Source organism: Diadema antillarum, unplaced genomic scaffold (genome assembly GCF_040938485.1).
Source record: "Diadema antillarum isolate AM-2024a unplaced genomic scaffold, OU_Dant_1.0 scf00000090, whole genome shotgun sequence".
NCBI classification, from domain to species: domain Eukaryota; kingdom Metazoa; phylum Echinodermata; class Echinoidea; order Diadematoida; family Diadematidae; genus Diadema; species Diadema antillarum.
The window spans coordinates 1,727,243-1,745,195 of NW_027270979.1; the positions used below are offsets into that span (position 1 = coordinate 1,727,243).

General features: G+C 39.8%; 1 protein-coding gene across 1 annotated transcript in view; it reads left to right on the forward strand.

Annotated features, from left to right (window-relative positions):
* The first annotated feature begins 10,491 nt into the window (after window positions 1–10,491).
* Window positions 10,492–17,953, forward strand: part of LOC139718163 (minichromosome maintenance domain-containing protein 2-like) — a 34,285-nt gene continuing 26,823 nt past the window's right edge. The window contains exon 1 of the mRNA XM_071629649.1: window positions 10,492–10,621. The gene's annotated coding sequence lies outside the window, so the exon portion shown is untranslated. The remainder of the gene's footprint in view (window positions 10,622–17,953) is intronic.

The following is a 17,953-nucleotide window of genomic DNA, read 5'->3' on the forward strand; positions in this document are numbered from 1 at the left end:
GGCAAATATCTAAGTCGACACTATAAGCAAATAAGGCCCATGAAGTCGACACTAGGCAAACGTGGCTCACGAGTCAGACACTAGGCAAAAGGGTCCCACGAGACCGACACTGTGTATACGTTATTAATGTATAGCCTCGTGATGTAGTGTGGACTGTATAGCTCATGGGCTTTGTTTGATTAGTGTCTATAGCTCGTGACCTGTATGACTCAAGGGTTGTATGACTGGATTTTGAGTGCCAAACATTAATGATATCTCTTTCATTAATGATATGATAACTATAACCCTTATCACTAAAACTCATTTATTTAGAGGCAACTACGTTTTACATATACATGTAGTAATCATATTCGACAGGGCTGACACCTTTCATGAAACTGTGCCCTGTTTTTAAATAGAATATGATATAAGGGGGCAAAGGGTTATGATTTTAATGCGAAAAACATGGATTGTATTCGATCAATTTTATTGCAGTAAGCTTTATGAGATATTAATTTACTGCAGGATTTCGTATCATGATGTCCTTTTATTTGACTTTTTATGCGATTACGCAGAAATTTTTTTAGTTTGAACAAGTTGATCAAGGTAAAATCTTTATTGAAAGTCTTCTGTCTAGTTTTGTATTGTAACAATGTTGAATGCAATTTGTGGACTATAAGTATAGTCTTTTTCAAGTTTGTATGAATCTATAGAAAATCACTGTTGTCGTTTCACTGTGAAGACGATGGCGATATCGAACGAAAATTGAATAAAAAAGTATCATAAAAAGGTGTTTCAGGTGTGTGTGTGTGTGTGTGTGTGTGTGTGTCCCACACAACGATATCAGAGTATGTGTTTGGCGTTCCGCGGCAGTGTCAGGGGATACACATATTTTGTTGCATGCTCAGTCATTATATCACTCTTTATAGACACTTCATATACGAAATATATAAAAAAAAAAAAAAACACCCAGGATTGCAGAACTAGGGGACGATGTTTCGCCCTTTGAAACCCTCAAATTATAAATGTATAGAATGCCAGAAAGGTACCTAGAATGACGGGCCGATATCACTGTCTAATACCCAGAGATTAAATTAAACCCTCCTAGTTTTCCTACAGTTCGTAGTATCTAAATGTATAAATGATCTATTAGTAGATATGAATAATATACTTGTCTGGACAGATAACTTCGGTAGTCGCTGGCACACAAACATATTCACATCCCTTTTAACTAAAAACCCAAATCTGTTTTCAAGTTGACTGCTGTAAGACTCAAGAGTAATGAAGGCAATCCAAATTAAGATATACATCAAATTCCGACGCAAAAATAAAAATCGGAATTTTTAAGTCTAAAATCAGTTCACAAAACACTGATGTCTATAACTACAGCATGAGAATGCAAACTACACAAGGCTATAGCGTCACAAGTACTATTTGCTATTGGTTTGTGCTTGAAAGTATTTGTCTATAATTCAACAACTATTAACTCCATCTTTTACGGAGAACATAATTTCTATTACGTAAAGTGGAGAATAATTTGATATGAAAATAGAAGTTTATCTGCATTTGAGTTACTAGTAATCTAACAAACTGAAATGGGTTACAAAATGAGATATAAGATTCGCGTGCAGTTGAGTAGGAGACTTGGGTGGCCATGCAATATTATTGCCATCTCATCAATAAATTGTATTCGTTCATTCACTCACTCATTCATTCATTCATTCATTCATTCATTCATTCATTCATTTTTTTTTCATCTCCAACAGTATAATAATGCTTTGGAAAACGTGATTTTTTTTTCTCTTTGCCTATAATGGTGTTTTTGAATAACATTTTGTCAATAATGATGAAAGCTAACGTGAATATTAAGAACACAGTACAAATTGCATTTACACGTTTATTTTCCTTACATTTATTTATTTATTTATCTATTGTTTATTTATTTATTTCAACATAATATTTTGACAGATAAAAGATCAGCAAGTGAATGCTGTTTCGTATCAAGGTCCTGTACCATTAGTTTTAATGAATTGAAAAAAAGATTATATATATCACAAAAAAAACCCCAAAGTTTAAAGGATCAAGCCGCCCAGTTGAAATCGGTATTGCCTTTAACCATGTGTTGAAAATGAAAAAAAAAAACACCCAATGTATTTTAAAGTAGTTGCAATTTAAACAGTTATGAATAAAACATGACACATGATTGTATAATCAAACAATTATAATATAAGTTGAAAAACTCTTCGGACGAGAACTTCCGTTCACAAGCCCTCAATAAAAGAAAAGCGGAAGTATATTAGAGTCGACAAAATATTCACTCCAGAGGTCAGTATGACAGACAGTAACGCCCATCAAACTCAACGATTAAAAGCTTGTCATACCCAAGCACTGATGCACGCAGACACCATATACGACAAGCTAAGGTAATCACTTATATAATTTCACATAATTCAGGTTGCTACCGGAAGGCACATTGTATAAAAAACAACAACAACAACAAATAAATAAAACAAACACTATGATGTCATTGTACCCAATATACAAAGAAAATCAGCTGCTTTGTGTTAAACAAGCCTGTATGTCAAAAGTCATCTAAATACTGTTGCACGATGGGGGGGGGGGGGGGGGTCCATGGATGCAATTTTAACATGAGCGTCGACCAAATAATGATAATAATGATAATAATAATAATAATAATAATAATAATAATAATAATAGTAACAAAAGTAATAATAATGATAACAATAATTATAATAATAATAATAACAATAGTAATGATAATACTAATTCTACTACTACTACTACTACTGCTACTACTACTACTAATAATAATGATTAGATAATTCCTTCTGTATAAATTCAAATGCTTGTAATTTCAAAGTCTTCATTTATTATTCCCATTAACAGTTTTGTAATCAAAATTTTATGTAACGACTCATAAGTACTGTCCTCTTTTGTAAACGATAGAGAATATTTAGATTTTCAACGGAACAACTTCCCCAGACTGAACAGGAATGATCATCACACAGGGTTGAATAACCGCATTATACATAAATTTCTGTGAATTTATATCCTATAATTGGTTTATTTTACGTAACTTAGATAATTTCTCAGAGATAGATTTGGCAAGATTTTGTATGAGCTCTTCCCACAGAAAATGGTTAACAATCATTAAACGCAAATACCTAACAAAAATAGTACGAACCTGCTCAATCATTTTCCCATCAAGGAAGATCTTCAAACTTTCAGAGCATCGCGAACTTAATAACATTACCTTTGTCTTATCTAAATTAATACATAATTCATTATTTCTTATACCATCTATATATAGAATGTAAATTATCTTGCAGCATCAATGTAACTTCATCGGTATCAGATCCAGAAATGTCATTAATAAAAAAAAAAAGAATGTTCTCTTGTTTAGCAAAGCTGTGAAACTTGGCATAAACTTTCAGTATATTTCGTCATTCTCATGCAGGTTCATAACGCAACAAACTGGTGTATAAAGAAATCGTTTTGAACAAGAAGTAAAGAGGCAAAATACAAGAAGATATCTACAGGAGTTCAATGCGGACTCATAATATCAAAATATGAATGTTGAGAGTTGGGCGGCAATATACTGACGTGAATAATGTGATAACTCAAGTACGTAATCAAAAGCAAATTTCATAATTGTGTTCCAACGCAAGTAAAAGCACAGACTTTAATGTGCGATTCTACACTATACTTTCATTGTCGTCCTTCCACGAGCTATTGACACCTGCAAGTCATACGGCCCACGAGCTACACATTGGAAATAAAGGTCCATGAGTCAGGTGCTGTTTGTTATTCCGAAGGTTCGTTATTCCGAAGGTTCGTTAATCCGAAAATGAAAAAGGTTTCGCTATTCCGAAGGCTCGTTTATCCGAAATGAAATAGGGTTTGTTACTCCAAAGGTTCGTTAATCCGAAAATGAAATAAGGTTCGTTATAAAATGGGTTCAAGAATGTAGCCAATTGGAAGCGCTGAAATGAGTCACGTGTGCGTGCATTATTTTCTTCAGGTAAGCACTAAGAAGAGTCTCTCTTCCACCTCCCTGGCCTGACGTACGTCACAATAGCCGGGTTCACACGTACAAATTAGCGGGATAGCGATCGCGATGCTCATCCCGAGTTTTTTTTGCGAGCGTCCACACGTACCAAATTAGCGGGATAGCGATCGCGATCGGTATCCCGCTAATTTGGCGAGCGTCCACACGTACCGAATTATCCCGCTAATTGCCGATAGAGATAACAGCAAAGCCTGCAAACTGGGTCACACAGCGCCCTATCACTGCCTGCGCGCACTTGCCTCTGTCCATTGTCTTTTACGCGTCAGTGGTGTGGTTCGCGCGCTGTTGTTGTTGTGCTCCAAAGAGGTGAAGGACCTCTTCGCAGAGGCCTCGCTGTTGTGATGTGCGTATTGCATGATGGGATGTAAATACTCGAGATTCTAATCCCGACCGTTCACACGTACCAGCGCGGGGCCAATTATCCCGCTAATTGACGAACCAGCGCAAGATTTCTTGGGATTAGCATCGCGATGCTTATCCCGCTAATTTTCGGGTTTTTTCTGTCCACACGTGCAAAAAACTCGGGATGACGATCGCGATGCAAATCTCGAGATTTGTATCCCGCTAATTGGTGTACGTGTGAACCCGGCTAATAGCCGGGTTCACACGTACAAATTAGCGGGATGACGATCGCGATGCTCATCCCGAGTTTTTTTGCGAGCGTCCACACGTACCAAATTAGCGGGATAGCGATCGCGATCGGTATCCCGCTAATTTGGCGAGCGTCCACACGTACCGAATTATCCCGCTAATTGCCGATAGAGATAACAGCAAAGCCTGCAAACTGGGTCACGCAGCGCCCTTCTCTATCACTGCCTGCGCGCACTTACCTTTGCCCATTGTCTTTTACGCGTCAGTGGTGTGGTTCGCGCGCTGTTGTTGTAGTGCTCCAAAGAGGTGAAGGACCTCTTCGCAGAGGCCTCGCTGTTGTGATGTGCGCATTGCATGATGGGATGTAAAAACTCGAGATTCTAATCCCGACCGTTCACACGTACCAGCGCGCGGCCAATTATCCCGCTAATTGACGAACCAGCGCAAGATTTCTTGGGATTAGCATCGCGATGCTTATCCCGCGAATTTTCGGGTTTTTTCTGTCCACACGTGCAAAAAAACTCGGGATGACGATCGCGATGCAAATCTCGAGATTTGTATCCCGCTAATTGGTGTACGTGTGAACCCGGCTAATAGCCGGGGGTGGTATTCTGAGGTCGTAATTAAGTCTGTAATTAACTTCGTGATTAAGTCGTGAAGTTAATAGGCCCTTAATCAAGGGCAAAATCGGTATTCTGAGGACGTAATTAAGGTATGATTAAGTCCCCTGTAATTATCTTAGGTCCCTCCCATCTAATTGTTATTCCATCCAATCAGACGCGTTGTTAGAAGCCAAAATGATGATTACACGCGCAAATATGCCCTCCATGCGCGCTCCTCCACGCCCTTTGTAACTACAACCCAAGAGCTCCATGCGCACACTCCGGTATTTGATTACAACCCCTCACCTACGCACGCGAAGATCTCAACCTCTTTGCTCACATAAAATGACAAAATTCCTCGAAGATCGGCTATATTTCTTTTTTTCTCTGAATTCTACGGATACCAAGATAACAACAATCAACCGCTCCTCGGTTACCGAAGACGGTAAGCATCGTTGTGGCAGAGAAAACACGATGTATTGCGTGATATCGGAGTAGTTAATGACACTCTTTGGTATCATTAAGTTTTCCATTAACTTTCATACTTAATTACACCCTCAGAATACCGATTCGTAATTAACTCTGTGATTAAGTCCTGTCAGAGGTGCACGCGCATTGATACGCGCAAACGCGTAGGTCCTTCCCGCCAAAACGCTTGTTGCTATGGTAGTTAATATACCCCCTACTTAATCATGCTCTCAGAATACCAATTCGGTAATTAAGTGCTAATCAGACACTTAATTAGCTCTCAGAATACGGCCCCGGGTTCACACGTACAAATTAGCGGGATGACGATCGCGATGCACATCCCGAGTTTTTTTGCGAGCGTCCACACGTACCAAATTAGCGGGATAGCGATCGCGATCGGTATCCCGCTAATTTGGCGAGCGTCCACACGTACCAAATTATCCCGCTAATTGCCGATAGAGATAACTGCAAAGCCTGCAAACTGGGTCACACAGCGCCCTTCTCTATCACCGCCTGCGCGCACTTACCTTTGTCCATTGTCTTTTACGCGTCAGTGGTGTGGTTCGCGCGCTGTTGTTGTTGTGCTCCAAAGAGGTGAAGGACCTCTTCGCAGAGGCCTCGCTGTTGTGATGTGCGCATTGCATGATGGGATGTAAAAACTCGAGATTCTAATCCCGACCGTTCACACGTACCAGCGCGCGGCCAATTATCCCGCTAATTAACGAACCAGCGCAAGATTTCTTGGGATTAGCATCGCGATGCTTATCCCGCTAATTTTCGGGTTTTTTCTGTCCACACGTGCAAAAAACTCGGGATGACGATCGCGATGCAAATCTCGAGATTTGTATCCCGCTAATTGGTGTACGTGTGAACCCGGCTAATGTTTTACACTAGCAGTGCGCACTCAATCAGTTGTTACAAGTGCGTCACGCGCTACTATACGCGCTGTCAATCCTGTAAACAACTTCTAGTTCGGGGGAGCATTTCATGAAGGAACTTGTCGGATAAAATGTCCGACAAGTCAATTATATCCGACAAGTTCAGAGAAATCAGCCAATCAGACTAAAGAATTTCTCAAAACTTGTCGGATAAAAGTGACTTGTCAGATATTTCATCCGACAAGTTCCTTCATGAAATGCCCCCCGGGCCGCGGGCTGCCACAACAGCCGGCGGCCTTTCTTATGCATAACAGTACGTACGTGGCGTACGTATACTCTTATACGTACGTACAGTACTTATCGTGTAGTGTGCGGGATTTCCGAGTGCGACGTGCGTAAATGTTTGGGACGAACATCTTCGGACATCTTGACTTTTGAGCGAGTGCTACATGTAGCTGACTGGTATTGACCCACAAAGGTACGTGAATAATGCTGTTAGTTTTCGACCCATTTTATAAAACTAATGATGCAAAGGATTATTTCGTGGCGTTAGCGTCTCGAGTATTGACAACGGTTGCAAACATGCACTCGGCTGCGCCTCGTGCATGTCGCACCATTGTCAATACTCTCGAGCGCGCCGCACCTTCACTAACACACTCTATCCTGTGCATCATTAGTACGTATGTGTATTATTCCGAAGGGTCGTTGATCCGAAGTGATGTAGGGTCCGTAACGAACCTTCGGAGCAACGAGATTTGTTTCATTTTCGGATTAACGAACCTTCGAAACAACGAACCTTATTTCATTTTCGGATTAATGAACCTTCGGAATAATAAACCCTATTTCATTTTCGGATTAACGAACCTTCGGAATAACGAATCTTCGGAATAAAGAACCTTCGGAATAACGAACATTCGGACCAAAGAACCTTCGGAATTTTCCGCGTCAACGAACCTTCGGAATAACGAGCTGTAACCCATGAGTCATACACCCTCGTGTCTACAACCCACGAGTCATACAGCCCAAGAGCTAGACACTATAGGCAAATTAATAAGGCACATATCAGAGACTATAGCTCGGGACCGTTTCTATAGCTCGTGGGCCTATTTTACTTCATGTGGTCAAGTTTGTGGGGCCTTTTAACTCAGTGTTAAGCTTGTTAGCTGTAGATAACTCATGGGTCATACGACTTGTGGACAGCATGACTCGTGGGCTGTACGACTGTATATCACTCTTGGTTGTCTAGCTCTTGACGTGCACTCATTAAAGTGACTTTATAATCAAAGTTAAATGGTAGGGGAGAGCGGGGTGAGTTGGGACGCGGGTCAAGTGGGACACGTTCTCTGAATCAAAAACTGTTCAACAAATCAGCGATTGGCTTATATCTACAATAAGCCCCTAGCAACCATACATCACACTAAGAAAGCCATGCAGTTCGGCAAATTCTAAGTATGTATAAATTGCTATTGAAAATTTTCCCCAAAATATAATGTTTTTTTAAAATCAAGTTAATTAACCTGTTGTCTTTGTGTTCATGATTTCAAGGGCACAATTGAAGCTGGTGGTGAGCCTTATTAATATGCAACTAATATAACTTGTTTTTGACAAATGCCTGCATGGTTACTGAGCAGTCGTACATATTTATGTATATGTCATGTGAGGGACAGTTGGGACAACGTGTCCCATTTGTCCCTCATAATAGCATTACATGTAAAGCAGTTCAGATTTTCAAACATGTTGTTCAAACTTGTTTTGTTGAAGTAAAGATCATTTTAAAGCATGTTTGACTGTTTTCATTACCAATGTTTCATTATGCCTTCCAACTTTGACATTTCTATAGACCATCTAGGATGTCACACTTTACCCCCACAGTCCCATTTCTCCCTTGCCGTTGTCCCACTTCACCCACGGGTGGGTCAACTTCTCCCCCAAAATAAGTTTTTTTCTTTTCATTAACTGCAGAAAATTGAGAACAGTGCTACCCCCAGCTTATAGCTCTTTATGTAACCTACCATATGAACCTTCATGCAAGCCCAACAGGAAATGTAATAATCTCTTCTATAAAAAGATATAAGAAGAAAATCGGCGAACTTGAAATAATGTCCCACTTCTCCCCGCTCTCCCCTACAGAACCCTATCAAGAATCAGACTTAAGGAAAGTGAAGATGCAAGTATGAAATATACGAGAGTTGTGGCATTCTACTATTCTGCCTACTTATTTGTTACTGAGTAGAGAATTATATAAATCACAATAACATATTATAATGATTATTATTATGATGATAATAGTAATAATAATAATAATAATAATTATTATTATTATTATGATTATTATTATTATTATTATAATGATTATAATGATGATAATGATAATAATGATAATAATGATAACAACAATAATCATAATAATAACAATTACAATAACGATAATAATGATAATAATGATAATAACAATTGAAATAATAATAACAATTGAAATAATGACAATAATAAAAATAATGTCTAATTTACCCAGGGTAGCCTCTTCACTGTTTAATTCTTGCGAAAAAAAAGTCATCTTATTCATTAGCACCTATAGGCACATTAACAGGTTGCAATAGTACACAAAGGAGCCCTATATTTCGAATAATATTTTCCATTGTGGAACATCATTTGGCCTATTGTCAAAGAAGAAGAAGAAGGCGTGTCAGGAACCCATTTTATAAGTCCATTTTTGCAGATTTTGAAGTATGGTTTCTGTCATAAAGTGGAAAATAATACCTTTTAAATGATTTATTGGTCAATACATATAAAGGTACATATTTGAAGTTATGGTCAAAAGAAGCAAAAAATTTTCTTATTATTCTCTCTATTTTTCTTGACCTTTAATCGCAAATATCTCCATTTGACAAAAATGGACTTATCGGTTTTTGCGAACAAACTCTTCAAATGCTACAAATGAAGAAATGAGATTTTTGGTAGGCCCTTTAACATGCAAATTAGTGATGAGAAAAAAATGTCGGTATTCGTGCAAGTCATATGGTGATGCATTTATGACAATTCGAAGAATTTTGATAGGCCTAATCCCATAGAAACTACTCTCTAAAAAAAATCGAGTGAAAATATTCACTCTTGAAGGAGTGAATACAAAAAAGAGTGAATTTAGAGTGAAATTGGAGTGAATTTTTAATAAAATTGTTCATTTTTACTCGCTTTAGAGTGACCTCAGGGATCACTCCAAAATCTTCGAATGATCCCTGAGGTCACTCCGAAACGAGTGAAAATGAAAATGTTCACTCAAAATTCATTCCAATTTTTTAAGAGAGTAATTTCTATGTAACTTGCTTCCTTTGCCAAAGTATTATAGATTTGTTGCAAACATAAAAAATTGGCAAAAGGAAGCAAGTGACAATCATATCACAAGGATGTTACTTGCTCCCTTTTGCAAAAGTATTTTATATTTTGTGTAGATATAAATGATTTGGCAAAGGGAAGCAAGTGACATTCATAATCATGAAGGTGTAACTTGCTTCCTTTTTCCAATTTTTTTCATGCAATTTTGTGCACTTGCTTCCTTTTGCCACCCGAATATCTCAAAAATTGGCCAAAATTGTAACATTTGAATTTTTCAGTTAAATAGAGCATGCCTCAAATATGCCAAATCAATAAAAAAAAAAAGGTCAATATCCATGAAAATGTCACTTGCTTCCTTTTCCCAAAGTAGGGCAGCACTAGTAACAGACACTCGTCACTTTCATTGCTTTTGATTGTGTTTACTTTGCTGCCCTCAACGTTTGTTACCAATCTGCTCCGAGCTCCGAGCTAGTACGTGACGTACAATTGTACGTATATTTATGTACGTTTACTGTACCTGTGTTTTCTGATGTACACCGGCGACTGGTGTGATGAACCGAGTGTTTACAAGCACAGCAGAATTCGTAAGGACATTTGGGGACAAAGAAACGTCTTCTATGAAAGGTACATTGTACAATGGAAAGAACAATTACTGAGGAAGCACATCCCATCTGCTAAAGGTTAGTATGTAGTCTGCACTGATGCTTTTAATACGCATGTCCCTGAAAACAAGATACACTGTAACTTCCGCGAGCAGACTATCATCGGCCTGCGGGCGCGGCAGGTGAACTCAGCAGATACTCTCGTGCAGCTCAGCGCTGGTCTCCCGGTCGATATGGCTTATCCTGGCCTAGGTGATTGATGATGGCTTGAGTGCTTGTCATTTCAATATAACTTTTAGTCAGACAAACTACTGTGAGCTGACATCAACATGTGATGTGATGTACATAATACATACCCCATGGGCCATGCCATGCTGATGATGCCATATAACCACTTCTTAGCACTTTGATTCACATACCGTACACTACAACAGTGATACACAGAGACTCCAACCCCAAGAACCTTCTCCTGATCTGGAGATTCTCCCGCCAGAAACCCCTACCAAACGGGAGACTCCAACTTGATGTGCCTGAAGCGCGAAGTTCCTTGCGGCCGGGGTCCAGCTCTAGAGGGTTTTAGATGCTCTCTCGTGCTATCTAACGTTAAGGCTTATTTTTCGACATAAATCAGTTCGGGAAACCCACTCACAAGGGGGGCCCCTCCTTATAAGTAACCCGTCCCCCTTATAAGTAACCCCGTCCCCCTTATAAGTAACCCCCGGGGCACCCCTTATAAGGAATCTCCACGCTTTTTTGCAATGCAACGCGAAAATGAAAGGACTGCGGCAATTCGCTTGATTATGTCCATAAAGCTTCACAAGTTTCCTAGTTACTCACGAAATTTGAGCAAAATCGGTTTGAGGCATCATATCTAAAATCATGGATTTAAATGCGATGTCAAACGACCCATGCGAATGCTGAAATGCGAGCGATTACTGGCGTGAGTGTCGCCAGGCGCGGCGGCGCGGCAATGCTTGAGTGCAGACGTGGCGACTGAGTACGTACTCAGTCGCCACGTCTGCACTCAAGCATTGCCGCGCCGCCGCGCCTGGCGACACTACTGAGTCGCCACGTCTGCACTCAAGCATTGCCGCGCCGCCGCGCCTGGCGACACTCACGCCAGCAATCGCTCGCATTTCAGCATTCGCATGGGTCGTTTGACATCGCATTTAAATCCATGATTTTAGATATGATGCCTCAAACCGATTTTGCTCAAATTTCGTGAGTAACTAGGAAACTTGTGAAGCTTTATGGACATAATCAAGCGAATTGCCGCAGTCCTTTCATTTTCGCGTTGCATTGCAAAAAAGCGTGGAGACTCCTTATAAGGGGTGCCCCGGGGGTTACAGGGGGACGGGGTTACTTATAAGGGGGACGGGTTACTTATAAGGAGGGGCCCCCCTTGTGAGTGGGTTTCGCGAACTGAAATGATGGCAATAAGTAAGAAATCCTTTCCAACGGGAGACACAGAGCCAGAGCGGGAGAAATTAAATCTTGAGCGGGAGACCGGGAGATTTTACAAAAATTAGCTTTCGGCGGGAGATCTCTTGTCGAAAGCGGGAGAGTTGGAGTCTCTGCATACACTGTGTAGGATTAGTATGTTTACCTAACCACACCACACCACACCAGCGACCCTTGACCGACAAGTATGTCTAGTTCCGCGAAAAACTTCTCATTTTATAATAATGACATTGGCTGGGTCAGTTTTTGCTGACCATACATGTCCAAATAAGAAGCCAACCGTGAAGAGACAGATACCATTGATCTACCGTCTACGTTGCCCCCATAATCCTTGGGATCATCACCAACGCATCTCTGCCTACTGGTTGTCCACCCTCTTGCTTTAATTCCCCTCCCTTACCGGTATGGTTGGGTGTTCATAATACCGGACACCTAACATTTTTCTATCAATAGAAACGTGAAAAATCTCACAATTTGCCTGAAATTTTACTCACGTGTGGAGAAAATACTCCGGATTCACAAGCGCGCACTGAAAATGCGATCTGAGGTACGCGCTCTTAGATGGCGGCTTCGAACGCGTGGGGTGTCATTTTTTCCGCACTCAGTTGCCCTGCTCATTTCAACCGACCACCCTGACAATACGTATAAAGGGCACTTAAATGCGTTTTTTCGACAGGCCGCTGTTTTTTTCTAGCCGTCATTTTTTCCCCAATAATATTTGAATATATTTTGAATCCTTCAATATTACTTTTGAAGGACTGTTTGATGAATTTGACTTGATTTTCGTTAGGAAACTTTTCATCGTAATTGAAATAAATTAGATAAGTCGGTTTGTTTTTTCACATTCATTTCTCGTTTCTGCATCAACTCGTACGGTCGTAGCGGGCGACAAAATGTTTATGTCATGTGTATGTGTAACGTGTGTGCACGATCGTACAAGCGGAGGTGACAATTTTGCGGTCAAAATCGTCAAATTTATTACGGAAGGATACTCTACATCTAACAATGAGTCAGCAAAGGTAGGCCTAGTTATATGTAGTTACACGATAAACCTTATTCGATTTTGCTAAATTTCGGTTATTTAGAGGGAATACTTAGTTGTTTTCGCCACATTTTACTCGGTAGCGTAGCCCAGTGAAGAATCGAACACCGTTGCGCGTAGTGCCATGCGTACATTTTCTTTCTGTACGCGCAATGCCATTATAATGCGCGGTCGGTCGTTATAGACCCGGTCGGTGGGTTGAACACCTACCATACTTGTTGGACTCCCTGCCCTTGACTTCTAACTCGTCCCTTTTGTTTTCTATGTCTGTTTCCCTAGCCTTCCTATGATTTTTCTTGTGTGTAGTCTTCATATGTGATTGCTTTCCATTCCTGTTTGTCATTTTGCCTCCGACACAGATTCTGCTAGGATCGAATGCTCAGGCTCCCTTTTGACTCCCAATCTTCAATTTCATACTCAAACCTCATACTTGTGTCATTAACACCTGGGCCCTGTTGCATAAAACCCTTACTGCTGGACTTACCGCTCCTTTCTAGCGGTAAGTCTTCAAATTAGCGGTAAATGTTATAATCCTTGATGCTGATTGGCTGTGACGCCTAATTTTGACGGTACAAGCATGTAGTTACCATTGAAATTCAACGGTAAGTTTTATGCATATGATCGACCCAATCTGCCAATATCCTCAGCACAGCATTCTGTAGATTTACTAGGTACCACCTGACTGCACTGGCTTAAATGCGAAGCATTACTGGTTACAGCACTCTATAGGGTTTAATGTGCCACCCGTCTCATGTAGCCTACTGTGCAGATTATGCAAATGCATGAACAATAACTGTTTTGAAGAGTTACAGGCAATTCACAGTTCTGACTTTCAAGTGACACGTCTGGTTCATTGACCCTATATGTCAAAAGATTTGATAAAAATCCTTCAAAAATCGTTAGAAATTCCTGGATCATTACCAAATTTTAATCATCTGTTCCTTGTGTCATTCTATCAATTTTCCTTCACGCTTCATTGCAATGTGTTCACAACTTGTTGAGTTATTTTATACACAAACAGACAGATGAACGCCAAAAAATATTGATGAAAACATAACCATTTTCCTTGGTGGAGTTAATTACAGATAGGTCTACCCAAACCAAAACTGTACTAAAATGTTAAAGCAAAAAACAATCAAACAAACAAACAAACAAACAAACTAATTGAAGTATAGATAAATTATTCCAAGAAAACTGTATACTGCATGGAGACTGTCCAGTTAATAAACAAAACAGGAACCTTACCTATGTTGTTGCTGGTAGAGATAGATGGATGATACATACAACTTGTACACATACGTGTGTATCAACAGGAAATAAGGTACTCAGAAAACTGACATGGAAAAGGAAGTGAGCCAGTCTTGTTTTTACTATTGTATGCAATACTATACCACACTATTGTATCGTAAATAACCATTACCATGTTTATGACAAAACTTTGTGGAGCCAAAGTAGGATCATGATGAAACCATGGAGAGGCTGAAATATGTGCAGCTACCTTTCTTTAAGCCGCAAGTATGCATACCCTCTAAACACTGAAACTGCCCATATCAGTAGGCCCTATAGTGCTCATTTTCTCAGAAATAGCTGTTGAAGGGTTTTGTAAAACTCTTGTTTTGATCAATACTGTTGTTATTACCCACGCCGATGAAAATCGGCAGGGGGTTATGTAAAGGGTTCCGTATGTTTGTTTGTTTGTTTGTTTGTTTGTTTGTTTGTTTGTTTGTTTGTATGTTTGTTTGTTTGTTTGTTTGTTTGTTTGTTTGTGTACAAGATAACAAGAGAACGGGTAAACGGATTTGCACGAAATGTTCAGGGAATGTTTGGATAATGACAGGAAAGAATCGATTAGATTTTGGTGATAATCGGTTGACCCTTGCAAATTCTGTGTGACCTTGAAGTTTTGACCCCATGGTATAGTGACCATTCCGAAAATTTCCCGTTTCTCACTTTGCGATTTTCCGCTACCATACGAAAACATAAACTCCCCAACGATCCGACTTCGCTGCTCAAATGTTCGTAAGAATTCCGAAATTTACGTTTAGACCTATTTGAGGGACTATGTCCTTCTAGATTTATGAAAGTTCGTTCTCCGTCATCACAAACTGGCCCGTATTTTGATGATTTTTCAAATTAACATTGATTGTTTTTTTCGTTGGAGGAGCATTTTGCTCGGTCGCAGTCACACTGCACGATATGCGTGCTCAATGTCAATGCGTGTGCAAGGCCGCTGAAAATGCATCGCGCTCTACACTGTTGGTGCAAAATTGCACCGGGGACGTTGCGGCGCTCGTTGGTGGCCGAATACTGGTGCAGTAGACATTTGCATTCAACCCTTGCATTGAATAATTCCCGTAGACACTAATCATAGGGGTAATTGCCTAGGGGGTACGTAAATTTTGTTTTTCTTTTTTGCTTTTGTGGATACCATCAAAGATCGTACACTCATACGACCTTTGATATTAAATTGATGATTTTTCAAATTAACATTGATTGTTTTTTTCGTTGGAGGAGCATTTTGCTCGGTCGCAGTCACACTGCACGATATGCGTGCTCAATGTCAATGCGTGTGCAAGGCCGCTGAAAATGCATCGCGCTCTACACTGTTGGTGCAAAATTGCACCGGGGACGTTGCGGCGCTCGTTGGTGGCCGAATACTGGTGCAGTAGACATTTGCATTCAACCTAGGGGTAATTGCCTAGGGGGTACGTAAATTTTGTTTTTCTTTTTTGCTTTTGTGGATACCATCAAAGATCGTACACTCATACGACCTTTGATATCATCACACTCTCGGCTTGCTATAATCAAAATATCCCGCAAGAAAACGGCGTATTTCTCGAATTTTAGCGCTTTTTCCGCGACCCGTCGCGTAGACAATACTCTTAAAACTGGACTTAATTCGCGCGCGCTTGGAAAAGTTCCGATTCTGCACTTTTGACGGTGGAATTTGGGATTTTCGATGGATTTTTGGAGGAGACTTAAGGACTTTCCTGTACGTGAATGAGTGTTAATACCGTATGTGTAATGATGTGATTTGCGTGTGATGTGACTGTAGAACCAAAGATCGTACACTTCAGTGTACGATCTTTGGTAGAACTCACTGGCTGGTGATAAAGCACACTGGCAATTAAGTGGCCGAATTCTGGTAGATGACCGAATGCACATTATGTTTACCCCGACTTTGTACTTAGGCGTGGGTCTGCCGCCTTTGACGGCCCCTCTCTAGTTACATATGAAATTGTAATTATTACTTTCAATAAATATTGTTATTGTTATCATACCTCTTTTGTTACTTGATTATAAATTGGCTTATTTCATCCTTAGAATGACTGCATACTCTGGGCTGATGATTTTGTTATTTCATATTTTTGCTCTCTCTTTCTTTAGAGAATGAGAGAGCATCTTATTCCTCCCCTTAAAAAAAAAAACCCAAAACAATGCTCAGTTACTATACTGCAAGCAACGCCACAGTGCACCCTTCTCATTCTGTCAAGAGCCTGTTGTTTTATCAGTGTCATGAGTTTGTAGGTCACATATTCATGCATTGATATTCATGCTGTGTGCCAAGTGCTTTTGACAATCAAAACCAAGTCTAATCTGATTGATTTGTGGAGTTTTGCAATTATATTTTCGTGGCATTTCCCCATACATCATCATACTTTACAAGTTCCAGGTTGTGCAACATGGATAAGTAGAGCTTCTATACATGGGGAGTCACCTCGAGTATGCAATATTCTGCAAATGACAAAGTTCTGTCTCGAATGCAGTCACTTATCTCACTGTACAACCCTTGGTAATTGGCTGCTTGAAAGATTGACAGAATTGTGCTAGATTTAAAAAAATAATAATAATGATAATTCAATAATGATACTTGACAGGAGCAGGCATGAAAGACTCTACTATTGCTGTAAACCACATTGGTACTTCTGCATACTCCCCTGGAGTTCATTCTTTTCATAAAACTATGTGGCAATAATAACAGCTTTCCCATAATTGCAAAGGGATGAAGAGCATGAACTTGGATCAAAATGCTCATCAGCACACTTTCCATCATGACTAGTTGGTGATGCCATTGACTAGATGCCTAGATTGCTGAGTGAAATTCTGGCAAACAACATAATTCATCCAGATCCAGATTTTGTTACTAGTTTGATGGCCTAGAAGAAAACTGGTAAAGCTGCATTGATTGAATCAATTTTTGGAGATATCCAGAAATGCATGAAAAGTGACTGATAGTCTTCTAGAGAAAATGTTTCATGTCAATTTCATCATCGTGCAGTACCTGAATGTTAATAGCATTATAATTCTATGAAGATTGTGACAAATTGCAGAACAGTCAATTAGTTTGTCTCCCACATTGGAATGATGTTGGCAAATGTTTCAATCCCAGGTGAAAAAAAAATAAAAATCTATTCATGAACGTTAACTATGGTAACACCATAATAAGCACCCTACTTTGTGTTTCATCAAATAGACAATGTAATCAGATAAATTCAGTACATGTACTCTATTCCAGCCAGAAAAACAAAACGAAACAAAACAAAACAAAACAAAACAAAACAAAACAAAACAAACCTCACACAAATGAACCCTTGAAATTTTGCAGAAGGGCAATGAGAAAGGTGTACACAGGCATGAAACGAACACCTCAAAAAAAAAAAAAAACAACAAACAGAAACAGAGATGGCCAACGAAAGGGAGGGGGGGGGGAGGGAGGGGGGCATTAGGGACATAGAGTTGTAAATGCTGTGGAGATGAATCAAAATCAGACCCAAGACATTCTCACTAAAAACACAGTGAGTATGCACTTTTAGAGACCCAGATACTTCTTCCATAGTAGCTCCGTTCAGACGGAGGCAGTTTTGGTCACAGTAACTTCGGTAGAAGGGTCAGAGGAAGCTCGGTTA